This window comes from Salvelinus namaycush, chromosome 29 (assembly GCF_016432855.1).
Source record: "Salvelinus namaycush isolate Seneca chromosome 29, SaNama_1.0, whole genome shotgun sequence".
Classification (NCBI taxonomy): Eukaryota; Metazoa; Chordata; class Actinopteri; order Salmoniformes; family Salmonidae; genus Salvelinus; species Salvelinus namaycush.
This window is the reverse complement of record NC_052335.1, coordinates 17459124-17468503: the sequence shown is the minus strand read 5'-3', so window position 1 is coordinate 17468503 and position 9380 is coordinate 17459124. Positions and strand designations below refer to the sequence as shown.

Here is a 9380-nt window from a genome sequence, read left to right as displayed (position 1 = left end):
AGGCTACATGTGTCGGTACAAACTTTGATTGAGAAATGATGTCATTTAAAATGTTCATTTTGCACTCCCTCACTTAAAAAATAGCACTCCTACACCCCTGGAATTTAAGGAATGTTGGCGCGTGCACAGTGCACTGCTCGGATGCTGGGATTATTTGGGACGAATTTGCAAAGGTAACCTACTTTTTGAAGCGATTTGTTTGACAATCAGATGAAAACATCATGACTGGTTGTGTTCATGCCACATTAAAAGGTAATACATTTTTACAGTTAAATGACGTCTTGGAGGTTCTATGGACCAACTGATTTGTTCTGGCACTGGCCCTGAGTCAGGGGTCCCACAGTGGCCTCAGGTTTCAAAGTGCATCTTGTTAGCGTGTGCAGCGACTGTTGCAGAAATGGGTAGGCCTATATGTGCTCTCCAATATTTCCCAGCTTCTTTTAAAAGTTACTTGCAATGTCAATTCAATGTCAATTTAATTACCTTATACTTTGCTATACTGTATGTTTTACATTGTCACTGTGATCAACTCGAAGTTGTCTCAATCTTGGTTCCAGTAACATTTCCTCTGGACCTTACCAAGACCAGGTTCCAGAACCAGGGTGAGGCGGCCCTCAGACAGCATGGCCCTGGCGTTGTCCTCAGACAGACTACAGGGGGATGCTGGGCACTGCTCTGGGGATTGTATGTGAAGACGGGCCCCTCAAACTGTGGCAGGTACACCAGCTGTGTACAGACATACGTAGCTAGCCACTGTACCAGCCTCACTACTTTAGGAGATGTAGTATGTGCCACAACACCCACATCAGTTTCCCTGCATTAACCCCCTAATGCATGTTTGGCTACGGCTAGTGTATGTTCTTCCACTAGTGTACTCAGGAGTGCAGATTGTGGCCTATGAGCAGCTCTGCGATGTTCTTGGCAGGTCTGAAGATGATAGCTTTCCCTTCTGGTAGGAGAACAGCACAATGGTGGAGCTGATCCCTACTCCTCTTACCATAACTATAACCACATCCAATTACAAGTCACATAAGACAAGTGCAAACTGTTGAATCTCACCAGTCTCACCAGTACAAAGACTGGATGTCTATTGCTCTAGATATCTCCATGTGCAGCTTACTGCATGCATTCATGACAGTCTTAAGTCATTGCATTTATCAGACAGGAGCAGACTGAAGTAGGTTCAGGCTTGTGCCTCCCTGTCAGTGTCCACCCAGTTAGGCCAATGTGTCCTCTCCTCTCCCCCACAGGAAAGCAGCGATCGGGAGCATTCTGGCTGGGGCTGTGGGTCAGTTCATGACCAGCCTCACTGACCTGGTCAAAGTGCAGAGGCAGATGGGGGAGACGCAGGAGAGACGCAGGCTGGAGGGCGAGCCACCTCCGTAAGAGAGGGAGAGATAGTGTGTGTAACTAGTCTTTAGCCATCCCTCCACCCCAAACTGTATGTATTTTTGTACTTCCTCTTTTACATCAGCTCAATTATAATTTAGTCAAATCAAATTGTATTTGTCACTTACACAGTTTACAGCAGGTATAAACGGTGCAGTACAATATCAATATCAATCATATCAAAAGTAAAACTGATATGTACACAATATGATACACAGTATAAATTCTGAATGTGCTATGTTGAGTATGTCTGTATTTACAAATATAAAGTGTCTTGGTCGTGCAGTTGAATAAATAGTATAAATAGAACAGCAGCGTTGACTGTGTGTGTGTGAGTGATTTTGTGTAAGGGTTGGATGTGTGGAGAGTCAATGAAAATAGTCTCTAAGGTGCAGGTCTGAGCAGGTAGACAGCTAAAGCTAGTTGTTCAACAGTCTGGTGCTAGAAGCTGTCTCGGGGCCTGTTGGTCTGAGACCCGATGCTTCGATACTGTTTGCCAGATAGTAAAGGAGTGAACAGGCCGTGGCTAGGGTGACTAGAGTGCCCGAGTGATAAGCCAGTCACCCTTCAGATTATCGTGTGAGAGAAGTTTCCCCATATTTTTTATGGACTCATGTTGCCTCTTTTGTGAGTTTACCATGCAAGGAGTGTACAATCCTGAAGATTGTCTCCGAGGGGGGCATCTGGGGCCTGGGTTAAGTTGAGCCAAAGGGGTAAGTTGATCCACCCTTGTTTCTAGGAAACCAAATATTTAGGAAGAGGTAATCATTTCATAGAGTCTGTGATGGAAGAAACCACATGGAAAAAGTGGTAAGCAAGTTAGGTCCCCCAAAAAATGTCAAATGAATTTATTGTGTTACAGGTTTCATGTTGCTTGTATCTTAACCAAAGTAGATATTTTAAAGATTGTTCTATAAATCAGTTGGGTTCTCTATAAGCTTCAATATGAGGTCATAAACCTAGCATGAAAGTGCATCCTTGTAGCTGTGTGGGCTAATATAGTCAAAATGTTTGCCTTGGGGAACTTGAGCCAATGGCAAGTTGAGCAAATTGAAGTGATTTCTTCCCAGGCGTAATGCAAGGAATTATTGCTGGGATACGGGGTAACAACAGAGCCTGTCCTATGTTGAAAGTGTTCTTAAAAAATGTGTTTGTTATGTGTTAAGTCTCTGTTAAATTAGGCTTAAAATGATTAAAATACAAAAAAGGGATAGTGATTGTGTTGAATTGAATTGTTTTTGGGAAATAAAGATAGACATGGTTTAAAAAAAGTAGTACATTAATGATATATTTTTTTGTTGTGTTGTGTGAATAACTATGTGAACCAGGGGTTGGAACAGTAACCATATTTTCCGGTCCATTGTTCCAACCAGCAACCAGCCGGTTTGACCCCCCCCCCAAAAAAGTTACAATATACAGTTTATTTCCGTAAATGTTTTAACCCGTGAAATCAACCGTTTGTAGCTCGGTTATGGAAAGGTCGTTTACTTGTTTGAAGGATGTAGGTGCAAGCCGGGGGGGGGGGGAGAGAGACTGGAATTTCATGGGTGGGGAGCATTGATATAGGGCGAGAGAGATCAGACGGGTGGACATGAAGTGGGCTGAAGAGCTGAGCTTCACGTCATGACGTGAATTGAAATTTGTTTAGGCTTTTACTTGCGTCATAACTTCGAACCACCCAGTTTTATAAACTGGGTGGTTCGATCCCTGAATGCTGATTGGTTGACAGCTGTGGTATGTCAGACCATATACCATGGGTATGACAAAACATGTATTTTTACTGCTCTAATTACATTGGTAACCAGTTTATAATAGAAATAAGGCACCTCTGGGGTTTGTGGTATATGGCCAACATACCACGGCTAAGGGCTGTGTCCAGGCACTCTGCATTGCGTTGTGCATAAGAACAGCCCTTAGCCGTGGTATATAGGCCATATACCACACCTCCTCGGGCCTTATTGCTTAAGTATACTAGATGTTAAGAATATGTTTTGAACAAAAAGGAAATTACAAAAAAAAGTATTTCGGTTCTGTTTGTGTGTATCTGTGTGTATTTATGGTGGTTCACATGATTAAACAAATGAATTCCTCTTTTCTGTAGGGTTACTCTGTGTGATATGAATTTAAAGAAAAGATTCAACCACAAAGCCACCATGGATATTATAAAACAACTCAGGGATAAATTATTATTATGAAGTGGATGATGTGTCATAACACACTGCATAGATCAGGCACTTCCTCAAGGCTGGTCTGCCAGAGAATAAGGAAACTGCTTAGGGATCTCACTGTGAGGCCAATGGTGACTTTGAACGAGCTACAGAGTTAGAGTGAGATGGGAGAATACTTTCCATGGCTCTACAACATCCCAGTCACTGCGCAAAACTGACCTGTATGACAGAGTGGCAAGTGGGAAGTATTAATAACTTTACATTCCTGCATCGAGTTTGAAATAATACTGCAAAAATGTTGTCTAAAAACATATTTCTGTCAATGTAAAGATCTGGGCCAAATCTAACAACATCCCCCACTCAACAACATCCCTAGTTTGATGCATGGTGACAGCATCAGCCTGTTATGGGCTTTTCATTGGCATGGACTTGGGAGTTTGTCAGGATCTTCAAGAGAAAAACGGATGGAGCAAAGTAAAGGACAAATCCTAGAGGAGTACCTGCCTGGGTATTCTAAAACTCTAAACACTGGGACTGAAATGTTTCAAGTTTTAATGTCACATGCACAAGTACAGTGAAATGCCTTTCTTGCAAGCTCTAAACCCAACAAAGCCGTAATCAATATCAGTGTATTACTAAAAATTACATACGCTAGAACAAAAACACAAAATAAATAAAAATACCTTTCAACAACAGGACAGTTACCCAACATAATCCCAAAACTACACTGTAGTGGCTTAACAAGGTGTTGAATGTTTCCCGGTTGTGTTGTCTGTGACAAACCTCCCACTCTGTCTGCCGTATTCTTTCTCTACAGTGCGTAACTACCCATTGCAAATCCGCACGAAGACTAGGGTTGAGTTATTGTAGGTTTTGGGGAAGCTCCATATATATCTCATCTCTCTTCTGTGGTGCCCAGTGTGATTGTCATTTCTCTTGTTGTGGTCTGGTCTGGTGTGCTCAGCAGAGGGGAAGAGCGAGATTATTATTTTTTGTATTTACTTGTGACTATGGCGTCTAATGTAGACGAGTTCATTCACTTTCCATCAGAGGAACTGTTAGAATTATGTACTAAAGAACAGCTGTTGAAGATCGCTGAACACTACAAGGTTGAAATTAGTGATAAACGTTTTTAAAAATCTGTTAGCTTGATATTGAAGGCCAATCTGATGGAGAGTGGTATTCTTGAAGTTAACACTGGGGCAGCCTCTGCTGAGGACTTGCCACCTCCCCAGCAGTCTCCCGGTTCGTTTCAATGTCCGCTCCATCCGTTAGCCCTAGTAGTCTTCTTTTTGAACAGCAGAAAGAACTGCTTCTGTTACAACTAGAAGGATCCAGGGCAGTAGTTTGTGTGACTGGTATGGTGTTCCGGAGTCCTTGTTGGTCCCCGGTTTTATGGGGGGGGGGGGTCTTCCCACTCTGTCTGCCGTATTCTTTCTCTTTGCGCTTGTTTTCCTTATAAGGATGTCGGCGGGCGGAGCTGAGAGGGTCGTCAGCGACACACCTGGGCCCGGGTGTGTCCCGGGATAAGTACACCTCTTCCCCATTCATTGAATAGACTGTCTCCATGCAGACACACTGTTAGATTTTGGTTGTGGCATTTTTGTGGCCGTTTTGTTTGTTTGCTTTGGCACCTTTCAACAGCCCTCATTATCAAATTTATGCACAAAACCACTCACTTACACTACTGATTACTGACTACACACACCATTGTTAATTGTATTTACGTTACTTCAGTTAATAAATATATTTTTGTTATTCCTAATCTCCACTTTGTCTCCCTTTTTGTTACCGACTTCGAGCCGGACCACACCGGCTGCGTTGCGTGTGTGAGCGTTGCAAAATAAATGTACACATACATGTTATTCAATCGTTTCATCCAAACTGCTCGCGCACGCCAACGAGCATCTGCTTAGCGAGGCGCTAAAATAGCACCTGCCTCTATTTTTTACGCTTGAAGCACAGCAAGTCCCGCCTCTCCCATCTCCTAATAGTTTTTTACCTATTAGGAGTGGGTGATTGAAAGATTAACTGAGTTCCACACTCCAGTCCAGTTGTTGGCGGTAATGCACCTTAAAGTTGGTTGCCAACCGCCATATAAAGTCCACAGAAGAAGAAGACTGAAGGAGGAGAAGTACAGTTCCCGCTCAGCCCAGTCAAAACTGTTTGCTGCTCTGGCACCCCAATGGTGGAACAAACTCCCTCACGACGCCAGGTCAGCGGAGTCAATCACCACCTTCCGGAGACACCTGAAACCCCACCTCTTTAAGGAATACCTAGGATAGGATAAAGTAATCCTTCTAACCCCCCCCCCCCCCCCCCCCCCCCTTAAAAGATTTAGATGCACTATTGTAAAGTGGCTGTTCCACTGGATATCATAAGGTGAATGCACCAATTTGTAAGTCGCTCTGGATAAGAGCGTCTGCTAAATGACTTAAATGTAAATGTAAATGAGGAGAGATTACTAGAAACTACCGAGGTTTCAGCTTTAATACTGCAGATAGATTGTAGCTTCCATCAATGTAATTGTCTGCATCACTTTCAATCACCCATATTTTGTTGTAAATCGAGTGCCAGTCAAAAGTTTGGACACACCTACTCATTCAAGGGTTTTTCTTTATTTTTACTATTTTCTACATTGTAGAAGAATAGCAAAGACATCAAAACTATGAAATAACGTCCAGTGACGCAACTTAGGAAATGGCTGCCTAGTTTTTCGTACTGCACATCGGTTGGGAATTTCCCCCCCAAATTCAAGTATTTACTCCGAGCATTATAATAACTTAAGCAAAATGGAAAAGGGGAAAACAGGAAAAGGTCGTGGAGCTACAACAACAGCCCGTAACAAGACAGCAGAAGATATAATCGTCGAAGAACCCGAAATGGCTAATGCTAGCGCAAATAAGATAGCAGCAGCAAAAGAACCCTCATTTCGTGAGGTGATGAAGGAGGAATTGCGCGAGGCGCTCACAGGCTTACGAGAGGAACTTCGAGAAGATGTAAGAAAAGAACTAAATGAGTTCAAGAAGGACATTAACCAGAAACTGGAAGAAAACAAATTAGAACTTCACAGCATATCTACAAGAATAGGGGACGCAGAACAGCGCATTGGGGAAACGGACACATGGAACTTCGCAGTCAAGGAAATACTTGAACAGTCACTGAAAAGCCAACATGCACTACAGGCAAAAGTGACAGAACTCGAAGGTTTCTCACGTCGAAACAACATTAGACTTTATAACGTAGTAGAGGGCGCAGAAAAAGACTCTATGCCCAACTTCGTGGAGGGTCTATTCAAGGACATACTTGACGACGACACTGACCTGGGAATCGAGAGAGCACACCGAGCTCTGGCCTCAAAACCCCCCAGCGGCGCCCCACCAAGATCCATAGTAATACGGTTCCTAAAATTCTCAGTCAAAGAGAAAGTTTTACATGCTACCTGGAAAAAACCTGTTAACTTCCAAGGCCAACGAGTGTTCTTCGATCATGACTACGTGGGAGAGATACTGAAAAGAAGGAAAGAATACACCCCCATTAAGAAAGCACTTAAAGAGAAGGGTATTCGCTTCCAAACACCATACCCGGCAAAAATGCGGGTATTTCTGAAAAATGGCCCGGTTACATACGAGCATGCAGACGAGGCGGCTGAGGACCTGAAGTCAAGGGGCTTCCCAGTGGAGTATACCGCCAGGAGAAAGGCGACATCACCAGCGGAAAGACTCGAGCAGGCTCTCCCATGGATCGCTGTCAACAAGCAAGGTCATGGAGAAAGAGGGAAACCATCTCGGCGAGAGGACGTTCACATCCGAGAGAGACTCAGGCATTTCCAACGGGAAGATGAAAGACACTGAATCGGATTTAACATAATTAATAGTTACCGCAGCTGTTAAGACTTTGGGTTGTTACGGTTGACATTGCAATAGATAAAATATCTCCCCTATTTTCCCCCAATGCTGAACAAGGGTGAGTACCCAAAAGCATGTGTTCTTTATGAACACATTAAGTAGCGTCACGTTAATAACATATATATTAGCTAAGGATTAATGACACATTGACAACGGGGCGACAGAAGGGCATATCAAGGGGAGGATTCATGATATGCACGCATGACCGATATAGTTTTCACTTGTAATTAACCGATGTGTATAAGCGACGAAATAGGCGCCCTTATTATTTTCGCTTCCACCAGGTCTTGTTTGTGACTACGTCACGCATTTTCATATCTGAGCGAGGGGCCCATCCTGCGGACAGGCTCATCCCCTCAAACCTCAGAGGCAAGAGACAGTCCTCTGACATGAGAGTCCAAATACCAAAGTACTTTCCCACTTTGGTTTACTTTATTATCGTTCTTGAATTTTCGTTCATTTTTAGGTTCATGATAAGCAGGCAGATATGGTGCACAGTTTTTTTTTTTTTTTATATCGATGCATCATCGGGAATTTAAGGTCATAAGTCTCAATGTAAACGGACTGGGGAGTGCCATCAAGAGAAGTAAGGTAATAGCAAAGAAGAAACGGGAGAGAGTTGACATACTATTCTGGCAGGAAACTCACTTATCCACACCTGAACACGAGAAACTCAAGAAAATGGGATATAGGAACACTTTTTTTTCTTCTTACAAAATGGGTAGAAGGGGAGTTGCAATCTTGATCCCAAATTCAGTTAATTTTGAGTTTATGTCAGAAATAAAAGACAAGGAGGGTAGATTTATACTTGTTAAATGTAAACTGGATAACAAGGAAGTTACATTATTTAATGTATACGCACCCCCAGGGAGTGACATGGTCTTCTATAGGAAGGTGTTTGATTTAATTGCCACAGAAACCACTGGCACTCTTTATCTGTGGAGGGGATTTTAACACAATTCTAAACTCAAAATTGCACAGCACAAATCAAAATAGGAAAATGAGCCTAGTTGCCAAAAAGATCAATAGGATACTGCAGGATCTAGGACTGCTCGATGTATGGCGTGACACCCACAAGACCGATAAGGAATATACTTTTTACTCAGCCCGCCACACTGAATACTCCAGGTTAGACTACTTTTTTATGTACAGTGCAGATAGACACAGGCTTAAGGATTGTAGGATCGGGCAGAGCGACTTATCAGATCATAATGGAGTTTACCTCACTCTACACCTTGATAGCAAACCAATAAATACTACATGGAGACTTAATACAAGCATGCTGAATGATCCAGCATTCAAGGAATCAATAAAGACAGAATTGAACATCTATCTGGAGAATAATGATAATGGGGAAGTATCTCCTGCTATACTGTGGGATGCAGCTAAGGCGGTTATTAGAGGAAAAATCATAGCCACATCGTCTCTCAAGAAAAAGATTAAAGCACAGAAACTGCTGAAATTACAGGAAACCCTAAGAAACTTAGAACGATCTCATAGTCAATACAAAGACCCTCTTATATTACGAGAGATTCAAAAGGTAAAACAGGAAATTGACCAGATTTATAGAGAAGAAGTAGAGAAAAAGCTTAGGTTCCTGAAACAACGATATTATGAAGCAGGCTCAAAGGCAACCAAATTACTAGCATGGAGAATCAGGAAACAACAAGCACAGAATACCATTTTTAAAATAAAAGACCCCAAAACAAAAAAGATCACATGCAAATTAGATGAAATACAGAATGCATTTGAATCATATTACACAAATCTGTACAAGCAACCAGAGAAGGCAGATGCACAGACAATAGAGCACTTTTTGAACTCACTTGATCTCCCCTCAATTGGGACAGAGCAAAATGATAGACTAACTTTAGAAATATCCACCGAAGAAATTAATAAAGCAATATCTCAACAA

General features: G+C 42.4%; 1 pseudogene; it reads left to right on the top strand.

Moving 5' to 3' along the window:
* Nucleotides 1–292: 292 nt before the first annotated feature.
* On the top strand, nucleotides 293–1386 carry LOC120023982 (annotated as a pseudogene).
* The last annotated feature ends 7994 nt before the right edge of the window (nucleotides 1387–9380 follow it).